This window comes from Macaca fascicularis, chromosome 3 (assembly GCF_037993035.2).
Source record: "Macaca fascicularis isolate 582-1 chromosome 3, T2T-MFA8v1.1".
NCBI classification, from domain to species: domain Eukaryota; kingdom Metazoa; phylum Chordata; class Mammalia; order Primates; family Cercopithecidae; genus Macaca; species Macaca fascicularis.
The window spans coordinates 164,989,010-165,007,429 of record NC_088377.1 but is presented as its reverse complement, the minus strand read 5'-3'; positions in this window follow the sequence as shown (position 1 = coordinate 165,007,429).

The window sequence follows — 18,420 nt, the reverse complement described above, 5'->3', positions numbered from 1 at the left end:
TTTTAAACAATATTTAAATCTATATCCTCACAGAAATGAATGATAATATTTTATTCATAAAACAAAAGCAGAATATTTTAAAAGAAGCAATAAAATCATTGAGCTTTTAGAGATTAAGAATACAATTAAATAAATCAATATGACTATAAAGTCAAGGGAATCTTTGAGAAAATAGAACAATAAGGCAAAGAAATTTGGAGTAGGAGAGAAGATTGGATGATAAATTCATGAGACCCAATGTCTGATTCATAAGAGTTCCCAAAAGAGAGAACAGAGAAAAAAGAAGGGGAGACAAAACAATTTTCAAATAATTAATCCAATAACGTATGTATCACTGAAGAACGTGATTTCATAATGAAAGGGTCACTGAGAGTCCAGTGTAATGAATAAAATTTCAAACCACCAGGAATAATAGAAATATCTTACAAGCTCGCCTATAGACTGAATGTTGTGTCCCTACAAAATTCACATGTTGAAATCCTAACCCCAAATGTGATGGTATTAGAAGGTGGGGCTTTAGGGAGGTTATTAGGTCATGGGCAGAGCCCTGATGAATGGCATTAGTGCCCTTATAAAGGAGACCCAAGAGAGACCTCTTACCCCTTCTACCATGTGAGGTTACAGCAAAAAGAGCCATCTATGAACAAGGAAATGAATCCTCATCGGATACTGACCTTGCTGGTCCTTTGATCTAGGACTTCCCAGCCTCCAGAAATGTGAAAAATAAATTTCTGTTGTTTATAAATCACTCAGTTTATGATACTTTTTTACAGTACCATGAATAGACTAAACATTTTAGAAATAAAATAAGTGACATTCAAGAAATTGAGTACCAAGCAGTATTTGACTTCTCAATAGGAATAGTGAAAGCTAGAACACAGTAGAAGAAACATCTAGGTAAGAATGATTTTTAACTTAGAATTTTATACTCAGTCCAATGATTCGTCAAGAGTGAGACTAGAAAAGAACATTTTCAGACATTTGAAGTCTTAAAATTTTATTTGTATGTACCATGTCTCAGGGTGTTAATGAAGAATATATTTTCTAAATCTATGTATTCTGCTAAATTAGTGTCTCTGGATAAGGGAAGAGAAGCAAAGAAAGTCCCAGGTTGACAGCTATGCATCAGGCCTAGACAGCAACCAGTTCAGATTAAAGAGGGGAGGAGAGAGTTTCAGAAAAGATGTGTTCAGAAAAAAAGGGGGGATCTAATTATCTGATGTGCTTAGATGTAGTGACCAAGACACCCTTAACTTCAGTTTGACTAAACTTTAGACAGTCTTCTGATTGGCCCCGATATACCTTTTCTTAGAGCATTTACTTTGAAAAACTTGGAATTGTAAGTTTCTTTCCTGTCCCTTTGAGTTGTAAATCGTCTTCCAGCTTCTTGACGATTTTACTCCCAGTAATATTTTTCTCAAAGACCTGGGAGTATTTCCTTTGAAGCAGAACCATCTAGAAAGCTAGGGTGCCTGCCTCCTAGTCTCTGTGGAAGGGTAGGGGCCTAACTTTGATAAGCATCAATTAGCAAAAACCAATAGCGTAATCACATTGACAAATTTTCCCCTTAAAGTCCTCATCCTCCAGTACCATTCCGCTAGTTCACTCCAGTGCTTCAAAACTCTTTTACTTTTGTGTTCAAGGACTAGAGTCCAATCTCTAACCACCAAATGTAGTGGTCTTGATTCTTATTGCAAGTCTTTCTTGCCAGTTTAACCTGTCCATGCAACTTTTCTTTCACTGCTAGAAAAAATAGCATTAAGAGGCATTTATTTATGATATTAGAGAGTTTGGGAAGAATTAATGATAGTGACATTGAAAACCAAAGAAAAACGAAAGAAGTTATTAAATTCAATGTTTGCTCATTATACTTTTCTTTATTCCTGAGCTTCCTTGTTCAAAGAGGCCTCTCTCTTATTAGTCACACAGTGCATTTTATTTACACTTATTCATTGTACAATATTTTGTTCCTCTTGGGATCCTGAATCCTTATTCTCCATAATAGGAAGTCTGTAGGTTTGATTCCTGCCCTCTAATCCTCTGCATCTCTAACTCAACACAATGCCTGAACTTCCTGTATTAATTAATTTAAAGTCTTGGTTAGGACAGTAGCTTACATTCACACAGTACTTTGTAACCTATACTATGTTCTTACATACACCATCTTATTTGATCCTCATAAAAACATTGCAAGGTGAGGTTTGGTGCTGGATTCAGATAAATGTGGGCAGAAACCCTAAATCTAGTCAAGTTTCATTATCTCTTTGTGCCTCAATTTTCTTATTTCAAAGTCAGGTTGAGTAATGAGTGAGGTATGAGTAAGGCATAGCTCATAGGACAGTTGTAAATATTAAATGACATAATGTTTATTAAAACTTTGCACAATATATGACATAGTAAATGCTCAATAAATATGAAATGAGTATTATTTTACAAGGAAATAATGATGTTTAGACCCGGAAGAAAAGTTACCATATTATAAAACAGCGGCTTAAACCTGTATCACTTGATTCCAAAAGCAATTCATATACACGATCTTGTGCTGTTTCTCTAAATACATATTTTCTAGCTAATATCTGTATTAGGTACCACTAATTCACAGATCAGATGTTTAGAACATAGATAATTATATTTGAAAGTAAGTGTGGGCTAGAACACAATAGAGGAGATTGGCTCTGAGTAGTGGTGGGGAGGGGGATAGAACAAGAGAAGACTTAACAAAGGAGCTGGAACAGCTAAGAGGCAGGTGGAAGGAATCAAGGAACTGAGATGAGAAAGTTCTAAGGCACCAAAAATGTGGGACATGACGTGGCTGAAGACACAATGCTCATGCCAACATTCAGATCTGGCTGGTCTTTAGCGTATGTCATTTATTAATAAAACAGTATTTGAATAGCCAGACAAAATATTATTCTTGAAAGAAAGGATGACTGAAACAGGGAAGGGTCATTTATGAAGGATTTTAAAAATCCTTTGTAACCCACACTTGCTTTTTGAAACCAAATATGCAAAGCATTAATTTAATTCATCTGCAGGCAAAAAAGAGAAAGTAGAGTTCTGTAGAGACAGTTTTGAAACAGAAGTGCCTGTGGTTGAACAGACTGTGGGTCGACATGTCTCTGAGAACAGGCCAGACCTGGAAACTAAACTATTTCTATGGCAGCTAAGCTCGAGACCTGCTGTTGTTTTCACATTTTAATGTCTTTGTTCAAACCATATGGTGAAGGAACAGTACATATTTGTAAATAAATAGACTATGAGTCTATATTCCTTCTGTGTATATGACTTGTTTTCATCTCAGATTTATCACTCCTTTGGAAGAGAAGATGGGCTTGAATTGAGAAAACTTTGGACCCTTAGAGAACACATAAGATAAATTTTCACTGTGTTTGCATATTTGGCATGATGCCAAACTGCACTGTGACAGAATACTGTACAATTGAGAGCTATTTTTTTTTTGTTTTGCAATGTTCTGTTTTTAATAGTTGAAGGGATTTCTAAAGTAAGTGTTGCCATTCATGGTTCTTTTATCTTTTTTAAATCCCTCCTTTGAGAAAGTTTTTCGGTGATTTTTAATTGAATTTTTTTTAGTACTTAAGGTACCTTGGCCCTGAGTAGCTTCCAAAGATGTTAGAACTTTATGATTATTGAAGGACAAAAGGGGTGCTGGACAGGGTGAGAGCTAAGTTAGGACTTCTGCCTTTTCATCACTGCAAACTCTAGCTTCACTGCTGAATGATTAAAGCTGACTGTGACCTTAATGAACTTGCTGTTAATCCTTAACCTTCCAGTTGTTAGAGGTGGAAAGAGCTATAGTAATCATCTATTCCAGGCCCCTCCTATTTCACAGCTGAGGAAACTGAAACCTAAAGAAGCTTAGCTGCTTGTTCAATGCTACATAATTTGTAGAAAGGTTAGGTCTTCGTATACTTGGTAAAATATATTATAAACTATGTGCATTACCAAAAATCCTTCATAACCCACACTTGCTTGTACAAGTAATGGCTAGATGTCTCCTCAGGTTCCTTACCGCTAGAAGCCATTTATATTCCTGGTCCGCTCACTGATTAAAACCTTCCCTCCCTGTATGTTATTCAACAGGTTCCAACTGACTAGCCTGATAAACTAATAATCAATCTGCTGATGGGAGAAGGTGAAAACACTCAAATAGGAAAAGATTCACCCTATATGTTTCCACTGGCAGAAATTACTGAGCTGACCACTGATGGTCACTTCTCCAAGCATATTGTTTGGAGGATCGCCACATTAACTCTGACCCTGAGAAGTCTTTGGTTTCCTTTTGTTATGCTTTTGGCTTTCCACAAAGAGCTCAGGGTTCCTTGCTTTGGTCTAGGCTCTAGTTTGAATATTGACTCTATTTTCCTTTCTTAGGGGATTTTAATCCTGGAATATTTGAGTGAATAAATGACTTTGTCTTGGAGAAGCTAGAACTCAAATATATTCAGTATCTATATCTCTGTGCTACTATGAAGATTTCCAGCATGGTTATCCTTACCTCTGAGGTAAAAGAATTTTGTTTTAAATGTGATTTCTTTTCAACAATAATCAACCCAATATGTTCAAAGTTTTGCTCTGTCAGATTCAAAGGTGACTAGCACTCAGATTCTTTCCAAAAGAATTCAAGGTTGACAGCCTATTTTAATTGGGGTGAGATGATATCTCATTGTGGTTTTGGTTTGCTTTCCCTGATGATTTTAGCCAGTTAAAATGGCTATTATTAAAAAAGACAGAAAATAACAAATGTTAGCGAGGATGCAAAGAAAGAGAAATGCTCACACACTGTTGGTGGGTGTGTAATGTAGTAAAACCACTATGGAAAACAGTATGGAGGTTCCTGAAAAAAGCTAAATATAGAACTACCATACAATCCAGTAATTCCACTACTGGGTGTTTACACGAAGGAAAAGAAATGACTGTGTCAGAGGGATACCTATAGTTGCATGCTTATTGCAGCATTATTCACAATAGCCACGATATGGAAACAACTTAAGTGTTCATTAACAGATAAATGGATAAGGAAAATGTGGTATATATACACAATGGAATGTTATCAGCCATAAAAAATGAAATCCTATCATTTGAAACACCATGGATGGAAGTGGAGGACATGATAAGTGAAATAAGCCAGGCATGCATGCACACACACACCCCCCACACACAAATATCACATGTTGTCACTTATATGCAGAAGCTAAAAAAATGATCTCCTGGAGGTAGTAAATAGATGGGTGGTTACCAGAGGTGAGGAAGAGTAGTGCAGAGGGGGATAAAGAGAGAGTGGTTAATGGGCTCAAAAATACAATTAGATAGAAGGAGTCTGTTTTAGTGTTCAATAGCACAATAGGGCATGTATAGTTAACAATAATTTATTGTATATTCAAAATAGCTAGAAGAGAAGATTTTAAATGCTCCCAAAGAAATGACAAATATTTGAGGTGATATATATTCCAATTATCCAGGTTTGGTCATTACACATTGTATGCATGTATTAAAACATCACCTGTACCCTACAAATATGTACCACTGTTATTTATTCATAAAAATGAAATATTTTTTAAAAATTAAAAAAATGAGATCACAGCCTATTAAAAGAAACGACAACTTGCACGCATGACTAAAGACATAGTACCTCAGGAAAACACTGTTTTTTTTTGTTTTTGTTTTTGTTTTTTTTTTTTTTGAGATGGAGTCTTGCTCTGTCTCCCAGGCTGGAGTGCAGTGGCGCGATCTCGGCTCACTGCAACCTCTGCCTCCCAGGTTCACGCCATTCTCCTGCCTCAGCCTCCCGAGTAGCTGGGACTACAGGAGCCCACCATCACGCCCAGCTAATTTTTTGTATTTTTAGTAGAGATGGGGTTTCACGGTGTTAGCCAGTATGGTCTCGATCTCCTGACCTCGTGATCCGCCCACCTCGTGCTGGGATTCCAGGTGAGAGCCACCGCACCTGGCCTTTTTTTAAAAACCTTAGGTTCTGGGGTACATGTGCAGAAATGCAGGTTTGTTACATAGGTATACATGTGCCATGGTGGTTTGCTGCACCCATCAACCCGTCATCTACATTAGGTATTTCTCCTAATGCTAGCCCTTCCCTAGCGGCCCACCCCCCGACAGGCCTGGATGTGTGATGTTCCCCTTCCTGTGTCCATGTGTTCTCATTATTCAACTCCCACTCTTTTGTGGGACTTTATGAGGGGCAGGTAAAGCATGGTGGTTAGGAACACACATTCTGGGGCAAGAGAATCCTGGATTCAGGTCAGCTGAGCCCATCACTAGCAATGTGACTTTGAAAAAATTACTTAAACTCACAAGTGCCTCAGTTTACCATTGACAATATGGGGGATATAAATAGTGCATATTTTAGAGTTGTAAACATTAAATTACTAAATGCATATAAAATGTAATAACCATGTATTCAAAATTATTATACCATATATATGTAACTTTATGTTTGAAGATGCATTTACTGTGGTTATATGGGTATCTCATTTGATTCTCAGCTGACCTTTAGTGAGGCTAAAATTAATAAGACAAAATCTGTGGTGTTAAGGAGTTCAGAGTTCTTCTGAGGAAAACAGGGCTTTCATGCCTCCCTTGATTGACCATCTGAATCATCACAGACTGTCTGTGTCTTATAGACAATGAGTATTAAGAAATAAACTTAATAATGGAATCTTCTTTCAAGTGACTCACACATTCCATGTGAGCACAGGGGCCCTGATTCTGCCGAAACAACTTCACTCCTGAATTCTTTCAGTATACTTCCCCTAATCTGCAATAATTCTCTGAGGTAGGCAGCTTACAAAATTAATTTCTCTAAGTCCTAATGTTTAACTAGGATGTCCAGAAGTAAGTTTTCATAGAAAGAGATAATTAACTTGATTCATTTCCACATGACTGTCCTGTGACAAGCTGAATTCCTGGAGTAAAAACATTTGCCATTTTCCTTCCAAAGGGCAAGCAAATAGGTACTCAGTTATGCTTTTTTCCTCAACACATTCCCTCACTGTCAGAATCACTAGTGAGGGCTAAGTAAAGTCTCTCTATCTGCCCCTTAGATTCAACAGAATATGCATTAGTGAAGAGTCTTTGTCAGAACCTGCTGCCAAGGGAAGTCTGAGCTTCCCTGAAATGCATTAAATTCTGCCGTAGGAGCAAGATTTAAGCAGCACAAAGAAAGAAGTGTAGATTTCAATCTTATGATTCAAGAATATCAAACCAAAAGTCATTTCCTAGTAAGAATTATAGGAGTGAAATAAAAATATATTAAAAGTCTGTTATAAAATACTTCCCTACATAAATGGGTTACGTTCTATCAAAATAAATTCGTGTCCTTCAAATTAGCCTAATACATTGCTAAATCATGGGGAGCAAATTAAATGGATTTTATGTTTGAGGCTGTGAAAGGTTTAGCAGGACAGTAGAACTTGGACAAGTGACATAATTTCTCCAAGACTGACTGTGCTTATTGCGGTTAACAGAGATAGCAGTAATTGTCATGGGGTGGTGTGTGTTTTAAATAACAAATGTGAAGTCTCTGACACACAGTAGGTCCTCCAAAAATAGTATTTATTATCTTTTGAAAAATATCATAAAAGACTTTCACTGTAATTGACTAAGAGATTTAATATAACTATAATGCTTATATTTATATAAACTTCTGTGTGTGTGTGTGTGTGTGTATAGAGTCAATATATATACTATACTTATATAACTCATAATTTATTGGCCAAAATTTTCTTTCAAACCAATGGTAAATATTTATTAGAAGCTACAAAATGACAAAGACAATCCTTCATTTCAAAACTTCTAAATTTTGTAACTGTTAGTCAAATATTTTTCATTTTGTTTGGATCAAAATCTCAAAATGCAGTCAAGCAATAAAAGAATAGAAATTTAAGTCCATTTGTAGAAAGACTACCAATCATTGTTCTCACTCTAAAGAGTATAATTTAATACATGTCACATCAGCAGTCCGGAAAGACAGAGGACAAATCTCTGACTCTTGTCATTGTCACCTAAAGGAGCTGCCAAGGAAGCAGGCTTAATACCAGTAATGGTGGGAAAATGAGAAAGGGAGAAAATTGAGGGCATAAGGATAGTGGTGCAAACCTTTTAATGTCAGAACAAGGAAGATATTTTCAGAGAAGTAGCAATGGAAGGAAGATGAGAAGGGAAAGCACAAGAAGTACAATTCAGAGCACAAAGAAAAGAGGAGGAATGCCAATTGTCTATTATTCAAAGGTATTAGTTCACAGAATTCAGTGAACTCATTAGTGATAGTTGTCCTACAGTTGCTTCATGTGGATATAAAGTTAAATATTATCTTGCAGGAACTGCAGTGTAGTACTAGTCAGATTTCTTTGATGATTTAGTCCCAACTTTGCTAACATAGTTTGGCACGTGAAAAACTGCTTTCTCAGCAGCCATAGATTTTCTTAAAGTTTTATTTCATTTTAGGTAGAAAATTAAGTGTTCATTCCAATAAGAAAGAATAAATCCCCTTTTAAGCACACATTTCTTGCTGTGAGCTTATAATACAATTTTTACTAGCCTGTTTCTCCTTTTCTTGTGAATTAATTTTGAGTTGCTGCTTTAAGATAATCAGAGTAGGCACAGATCCATAGAAAGGAAAGCAAAAAGAATTATATGTCAGTGACAATTTATTTTCTTAAAATAATCCATATTTGTATGCATGGCTAATGTCTATTGATGCTTAGCAAATTGGCAGACTGTGGCTGTATTGACAAGTCTGTTCCCAAACTAAGGGTTTATGGGGGCTGTTAGCTTTGTCCTTAGACTCCTGGCAGCTCAGGGCAAACTTTTCTTTCCAAGCATCTGCTCAGCACTTACTTCATAATTATCATTCTGGATACAGCCAGAGCTGGTAGCAGTCATTCTAAATTACCACCTTGGACAAGCATATAAATGATGAAACCTTATTTACAACCAGTGTCTCTGATGAAAGGATGTATTTTGATGTTGTTTATATCTTTCCTCTGCGATTGATAAGTGAAGAAACATACAATTTTTTCGATAACAATGAAGATAATGAATTTTTCTATTTTCTTTTTTTTGGTATTTATTTCTTTTTCAACCTGGGAAACACTTCATTCTGGACCCCTGGAGGCTATTTGTCTCTTTTCTTATTATCAATGGCATGGGTAGACACACAAATTGCACTATATGATGGAATATTTCTCATCTTATTAGAAATTAAAATATTATATAAGACGGGTGATTTTTTTTTTTCTTTCTTTTGGCAGAGTCTCGCTCTGTCGCCCAGGCTGGAGTGCAGTGGTGCAATCTCGGCTCACTGCAAGCTCCGCCTCCCGGGTTCACGCCATTCTCCTGCCTCAGCCTCCCGAGTAGCTGGGACTACAGGAGCCCGCCACCTGGCCCGGCTAAGGTTTTTTTTTGTTTTGTTTTGTTTTGTTTTTTTGGTATTTTTAGTAGACACGGGGTTTCACCGTGTTAGCCAGGATGGTCTCCATCTCCTGACCTCGTGATACACCCGCCTCCGCCTCCCAAAGTGCTGGGAATACAGGCATGAGCCACCGCGCCCGGCCTAAGATGGGTGTTTTTTTAAATAAGTGTTTAAATTCCAAGAACTGTGTATACTGGCAGCAAAATTTCTATCACATTTCAAGGTTTAAAATGTAAATCCTAACAATGACAACTTTAAATCCTTTCAGTGACTGTACAAGGTTAGTACTCAATGGTGCCCTGACTGAATCTGTGAATTGCACAGCTCTTCTTGCTTGAAGAGTTTGGAGGGTTTAAACAATGAATACCAAACATTATAATGCTGACTGATGGCTTAAAGAGTGGCATGGTGACCCACTCTATCATGGACACTGAAGGGGAGACCACTCTTAGAAACTGGTCCTCATGGTGGTAACTACTGGCAAAGTCATAATCTCTACTGATTCTCCCACAAGTCAGGTAATCTGATATAAACAGGATTCAGCCCAAGGCCAGCCTCTTCCATGACTGTTTAACATTATGGGACACAGCGAAAACCACATGTGAGAAGGAGGCAGAGATTGGAATGGTGCATCTACAAATGAAGCAATGCCAACAATTGCTGGCCATTACCAGAAGCTAAGAGAGAGGCATGAAACAGATTCTCCCTCAGAATGCTCAGAAAGAACAAACCCTGCTGACACTTTGATTTTAGACCACTAGCCTACAGAACGCCAAGAGTATAAATTTCGGTCATTTTAAGCCACTTAGTTTGTGATCTATAGCAAAGTCACCTTTGTTTTGAAAACAAATACAGGTGTTGATGGGGAATTATAGAAATATATTACAATGAACATGTTTGTAAACATGCCTTTCTATATCCATATTCTGAATTGTTCCTTTAGAACGTACTCCTATATTTGAGATTACAGAGACCAAATATATGAAAATTTATAGCTCATGTTCCATTTTGCCAAACTATTTTCAAAAAAAAAGAATGTAATATTTTATGCTGAAATCAGCATAGATAGAAATAAAGTGCTGTTTTTTTTTTCTCTGAACCTTGCCAGCACTGGAAAGCAATAGTTTTGTTTGTTTATAAACTAGCAGGACTGTAAGTAGTAAACTCATGTCAAAACATTGTAGGCATTACTACAGGGAACGTGAATGGTCTATACAAGGATTAGAGAAGAATGTGGGGAAATAAGGGAAAAATAACTGACAGAGATGAATTTTTTTTTAATTTTATTCTGTACAAAACCAGTATGTGTGATTCATAGGAATGATTGGGTTTCAGAGAATGCAAACCAGTAAGCACAAAATTCATGGCTGCCAGTGATCACTAAGTGACCTTGGATCTCAGAAGGGAGGTGAAGAGAAGATATTGTCTGGTTCTCCACCCTCCTTCCCTGCCATCTCACCAGGAACAGATGAGAAAACACCAGGAAGATGTGCTGGGACAGCAAGGGAGTCCTCATGGAAAGATTGAACGTCAGCAGCCATTATGACCTGGACAAATAATGTGTACAATCTCAGGAATTCTCAAAGAGAGCAAGGATTGTCAGCTTATAAAGTACATGTTAACATAAAGGTGGTGTCTCTTGGTCAAGGAGATGCCTTAAAACTGTGTGTCTCCTTGACTGAGAGATGGCACTTTCCTGTTCTAAAGCAAAAAACAAAACAAAACAAACCGTATGGAAAATATTGATACAAAAGTGTCATTTGTAGTACTCTGCAATAGTAAAAACTGAGGGATTGGTTAAATAACTTATGGCACACCCTTTATTGGAGTACCATCTAATCATTAAAAGGTATGATGTACTTCTATGCCTATTGTCATAAAATGTGTAATAATATATTGATAAAGACTGATTACATAACAGTATATGAAGTATGTTTCATTACTGTAAAACCATATAAAATACATATATACTTATATTTCTTTAAAATATGTTCATAAAATGGAAATTTCTGTCATCAATAATTTGTCTGGCATGATCTTATCCCAGGTGTCTGCATTGTAACTTCCCCAGTCTGCAAGTCTGTGCTCAGAGTTTTACAACCCTATTTCATATTTCAACATGTCCCAATCCTGCTCCATCTGAAATCTCATTCCTTACCCTGCTCTGCTACTTTCCTCTTCCATTGCATTCATCTTTTTCAATCATACAATATGTGTATTATTTATTATATTAGCTGTTTATTTTTTCTCTCTCTTGTTATAAGCTCCATGCAGTCAGTGATTTCTGCCTGTTTTGTTCAAAGGTATATCCCACAAGCCCAAAGGAATACCTGGCACATAGTAGGTACTCAAAAATTTTTGTTGAAAAAAAAGTAGGATTATTTTTGTAGCTCCCAGTATACATTTCCAAATTTCTCCTCCAATGGTTATATAAGTTCACACCAGCATAGCATAAAAATACCTTATATGTATATATGTATGCATGTGCATACATGCACTTTTATGCATATTACACTCAAACAGTGGAGATTAAGCACCATTAAGTGTTAAACTTATGGTTGATCTGCACTTTATTTATACTTCGTATATGTTTTAATTTCAAAGGTGACATTTTATAATCAGAAAAAATAGGTCCTCCCCCAATAAAAGAAAATATGGGCTTACTGAATGAATTCCACACAAAATTCCATGAACAGCCTGGGACTTCCCAGGTGTGGCCAGACCTCAGGGAAGCTACAGTGACGGGCAGGAAAATAATCACAGGAGTGTCTTTCTCCATCCTCTGGAGACTGCCCAACTGGGACCCTCTGCTCCTTTCTCTGATTTGCTCTCCTCTTGTTCCACTGCCTGATATCCCTTATTTATTCATATTTTTTCTATTCTCTAATGACTACAATTTTCCCATGATGGAAATTCTTCCCTCTCTTCATCCCCCACTAACATATTAATTAAAAGCACAGATGATTTGTGCTTTAATTTGTCAGAAATGTCTAAAAATCTGTCATTATACATAATATTATATCTTTATAATAGGTACTCTTAATAAGAAACCAATTTTAATAATTAGCAATACATGTTGAATATTATCAAATGCCTTTTTAGCATAATTTCCATTGAAATAATCATATCTTCTTCATGAATCCTGTAATGTGGATTATAATGAGCCATTTTTGACTGATAATACAAGCCTTGCCTAATTTTTGTATCCACATGTTTTATTAGGAATCATGCACATTGCCCTTAAGACTTAAGACTTGGAGGATGGAGCCTGGTAAATACCAACTGCAGCCACAGCAGTGCTTGACAGAATAGTCCACATGCAGGTCAACTTGGTCTTTTTACTTGGTCTTTGGATACTCTTCTCAGCTTCCTATCCATCTTTGGTTAGTTAATCTTAATTTTTGAAGTCTGCCTTGAAAATTTATGTTGTCTGAATTCTGGTTTTAACCAATGTCTGGTTTGTCCTTTTATCACCAATCTATTCACATATGTTCATACACACACACACACACACACACACACACACACACACACACACACACACATATGCACACCTTGAGTAAGGGTGCATCTGTATTTCTGTATGTATTATATTACCCTAATGGTAGAGGTACCAAGGAGCAAGTTTTATATACTCACTTCTTCTTTTGAACACATGAGAAGAATCTTCTCATACCAAAATAACAGTAGAGAAGGTAGCTGGCATTATTCTCCTCCCTACCCCCAAGAGAATATAAAAATCAAATATTCAGCACGAGATTATCACCAGCGATATCCCAGAACTCAAATATGATGATTAGACAATTCCTCAGGCCACAGAGACATGAAAAACTCTGAGCAGATGGTAAGAGAAGTGGACTTCCACATCTGCAACGCCCCTCATCCTAATCTCCTGACAGAAAGTGTGTAAAAAAATTTTCCCCAACTCACAGTTTCCCCAACTCACACTGGAAAACGTGAGTTCAAGTTGGACAATATTTCCCATCCTCTTGGGTTCCCTGGCAGGAGACTTGTCCCTGCTTCAACCTATGAGAACCATCATATATACCTGAAATGAGAAATATTCCTGAGGACAGTCAGAGAGAAAGGAGGGAGGTGTTACTACCATTCACAGCCCTAGAAACTCTTCTCTGAGCTTGGCCAAAGTAGACTCCAAATCAGAGTAGCTGTTCAGCAGACTGTTCCCATGCTGTAGGAAGTCTATTCCACAGATGCCCTATAGGAAGGGACCCCTAGCCAGCCTTCTCACATTTCTGGGATATCTCCTTTGGTACTTTCCCCATTTGGAACAAACAGAACTGTGATTGCTAACTAGAACCAAGGCAGACCTGGGCTTAAGGTGCCATATGGTGCTGAAAATGGGGCAGCAACCTAATAGAAAAAACAAACAAACAAAATAAAATTAACAGGCAAATTATAAAGTAAATATATCCAGTAAAAACCAAAATAAGCCAGACAGACAGAGAAGATTGGAATAATAACTAATCCTTCAATGCAAACAAATAGAGATACATCATGAAGGAACAACAGCAAACAGGGAACTATGACCTCCTCAAATGGACAAAGCAAGAAATCAGTCACTAACCCTAATAAGATGGTGACATAAAAACTCTCTAAGAATTCAAAATAGCAGTTTTAGGGCAACTCAAGGATCTCCAAGATAACACAGAAATGCAATTCAAATATTTATTGGAGAAATTTAACAAAAAGATGGAAATAATTTTTTAAAATCAAGCAAATCTTATAACTCAGAAACATATATGGTAAACTGAAAAATTCTGTAGAGGCTTTCAACAGCAGGATGGATCAAGCAGAAGAAAAATCAGTGAGCTCAAAAACAGGCTATTTGAAAATATACAGTCAGAAGAGAAAAAGAATGAAAAGAAAGGAAGATCACCTACAAGATATAGAACATTACCTGAAAAGACCAAATATAAGAAATATTAGTATTCAAGAGGGAGTTAAACAAGAGCAGGGGGTAGAAATCTTATTCAAAGAAAGAGTAAGAGAAAACTTTCCAAAAATTGAGAAAGAGATAAATATCCAGGTACAAGAAGGTCAGAGAACACCAGATTTGACTCAATTAAGATTACTCCCAGGTATATAATAATCAAATTCTCAATGATCAAGGGCAAATAAAGACCTTAAAAGCAGCAAGAGAAAAGAAGCAAGTAACTTACAAAGGAGCTCCAATGTGTATGTCAACAGACTTCTCAATGGAAACTATACAGGCGAGGAGGGAGGGGATGGCATTTTCAAAGTACCGAAAGAACAACAAAAAAAAGGCTGCTACCTAAGAATACTATATCCAGCAAAGCTATCCTTCAACTATGAAAGAGAGATAAATCTTCCCCAGATGAACAGTAGCTGAGCGAATTCACCAACACTACCCCCATCTTACAAGGAGCATTAAAGGAAATTCTTCAATCTGAAAGAAAAAAAACACTAATGTGCAAAAAGAAAACATTTGCAGATACAAAAACCACTGGTAATATTAAATACATGAACAGAGCCAGAATACTCTAATACTGTAATTGTGGTGTGCAATCTGCTCATAGTTGTAATTTGAAGCTGAAAAGACAAATCTTTCAAAAACAATAATACCTAAAGCAATCTGTTAAGAGAGGGGCAATATAAAAATATGTAAATCGAGACAACATAAAGTCAAAATGTGGGGAGAATAGAGGTAAAGTGCAGAAGTTGTTTTTCATTTTTTCTTTGTTTCTAGTCTTTTCTTTGTGATCTAAGAAAAGTTGTCATCTCTTTAAAATAACTTGTTATAAGAAGTTTTTTTGTTAAGTATCATCGGAAGCACAGTGTAAAAACCTATACTAGATGGACTAAAAATAAAAAGGAACAAATTAAAACATACCACCAGAGAAAATCACTTAACCATGAAGAAAATCAGTATAGAAGGAAGGAATTAGAAGTCCAAAAAAAAAAAAAAAAAAAAAAAAAAACCCCAGAAAACAAGCAACAAAATGGCAACAGTGAGTCCTTTCTTACCCACAACGTTGAAAATAAATGGACTCAATTGTCCAATTAAAAGACATGGGGAGAAAAATTTAGTGATAGTATAGTTTTGGTTCCCTCTTTTATGTAATGCTTCTTTCCTGGTTATGGTCTTGGTTATGAATTTTTTTTCTTCTCCATTCTAATAAGAAATAAACACAGGTATATTAGAATGCTTTTAACTTGGACTCTGGACTATCAGATGTCATCAGGGCTGTCCTGTTCTTAGAGCTTGGGATGGAGAATGAATAGACACAGATATTAAATTCTGAAGTGTCATTTTGTCCTCTGGGTTCTTTGGGCACAAAATGTATACTTGTATAGTTCCATTACTATGAAAATTTAAACCTTTTGTAAGGTTTTTTTTTTCTGTTTCAGTAAAAAAAAAAGATTTTTAGATAACATCAGTTATTCTCACTTAAAACTCATTTCCTACATTTTCCCACTGGGTCACAAGTAAAAAGCCAACCACTTTTCTGTCTTGGTAGGTTTGTATCCAGAGCAAGTACACAGTGTTTCTATTTCAACACTATTTTGAGATTCTTTTTTTTTTCAAAAGCAGCTTTTTTTTTTTTAAAGAAAAATTTTGCCTGCTGGAGTAAATGATTTACTAGGCAGGCAAAAGAGCAAGGATATTGCTCATATTAAATCTGAGAACATTCAAAGTTTTAGTATGCCTTTAAAGTTTAGCTCTTAAAACTTGGATAGCAGCTTTTCTACTCAAACACCTGGAAACTGAAAAGAAGAAATACTATATAATCACATGCATTTCTATTCCTAGGATTTAAGCAGTAATACACTTTAAGGAACCATGTTGGAAATTTATGTTTAGATCCTATCTTAATCCATAGATAGGAATTCAAATTATTGAGGTAGGGTCATTAAAAATTCTTGTTTTATAATATTACATGAATAGATACTCCATACATTTATCTATTTATATGCTTACACACATATGAAATATATGTATAAATATATGTGAAATATAAAACTATATTTTGGAATATACATACTTAAGTATATTAATGAAATATATATATATTTCTATAAAATTTTATTTCTATCACTATACATGATACACATAAAATATTTGAATAAAATATACCAAGGAATCAGGATCAATACTCAGACTAGTCTTTGTATAACCAGCTAACAAACTAACAACCTTCACATAAAAGAAAAGAGCAAGTATAGTAGAAAATCATCTATATCTAGACTGATATATATATTATGTATTTCATTGCAAAAATACTCTTATGGAGACCATTATTACTTTAAAATTGATTATTGAGCTTTTGGACTAATTAATTACAACTTTTTATCACCTTTTCACCAAATGTCATAAAAGTTTTGATACCGAATTTATCAAATATTTAGAACCAGAGGATCTTAATGAAAAGAGAAATCCTTGGAAGAATGAGGGAAAATTTTAACAAGATATTATACTAAACATGGCAATAGTAACAAGCCATAATCAAATAAGTTTGTACCTAATGATCCGTGTTAAAAATGAAGAAAGAATACATATTTAGCTTGAAAACCAAAGGCCCCAGGTTGATTCTTTGCTCTTGCTATTACTTCTCATTCCATCAATAGTAAAATATAGGTAACCAATAATTTTCTTATAAGTGCCAACATTTTTACTTTTTACCTCAGTGTGGTTCTTGGTTGTGCTTGAGGAAAAACAAAAGTCTTCAAGGTAAGAAGAGAAAGAAACAAGAAGCATGTTAACATTCTCAATTATAAAAATATGAAAAGGTATACAAGGAACCCACAATGAAAATTGGAGAAAGTTACTACCTGAGAGAATATTAGAAAATAACAAGTGAGCTAGCAATATTGACATCAGGGAGAACTATGAAATCTGTGAAGTATGTCTTAAGGGTTTTTTAGGGTATATAATATTTTACATATTTATGGGGTAAATTTAACATTACATGCATAGAATGTGTAATGATCAAATCAGCATATTTAGAGTATATATCATCTTGAATATTTATCATTTCTATGTGTTTGGAACATTTCAATTTCTCTCTTCTAGCTATATTAAAGTGTAAAATACATTGTTGCTAGCTACAGTCACCCTATTCTGCTATTGAACATTATAACTTGTGCCTTCTGTCTATCTGTATGTTTGTATGCATTGACCAACCTTTCTTCATACCCCGCTCTCAATCACACACCCTTACTAGCCTCTGGAATCAGTCATTGTACTCTCTGCCTCCATGAGATCAAATTTTTTAGCTCCTATGTCCTAGTGAGAATATGTGACATTTGTCTTTCCGTGCCTGTCTTATTTCACCTAACATAATGGCCTTCAGTTCTATCCATGTTGCTGCAAATGCTTGGATTTCATTGTTTTTAATGGCTGAATACTATTCCATTGTTTGTTGATATGGTTTGGCTGTGTCTCCACCCAATTCTCCTTTTGAATTGTAGTTTTCATAATCCCCACCTGTCATAGGAGGGGCCCAGTGGGAGGTAATTGAATCATGGGAGTAGTTGCCTCCATGCTGTTCTGGTGATAGTGAGTTCTTAAGAAATCTAATGGTTTTATAAGGGGCTTTTCCTCCTTTTGCTCCACAGTTCTTCCTGTCATCTCATGAAGAAGGATGTGTTTGTTTCCTCTTCCACCATGATTGCAAGTTTCCTGAGGCCTCCTCAGCCATGTGGAACTGTGAGTCAATTCAACCACTTTCCTTTATAAATTGCCCAGTCTCGGGTATGTCCTTATAGCAGGATGAGAATAGACCAATACATTTATATAGACCACATTTTCTTTATCCATTCATTCATTTATGGATACTTAGGTTGATTCCAATATTGGCTATTGTGAATAGTGCTACAATAAATATATGAGTGCAAGCATCCCTTTTTTTTCCTTTGGATAAACACACAGTAATGGGATTGCTCAATTGTATAGTTTTACTTTCTGAGAAATCATCATACTGTTTTCCATGGTA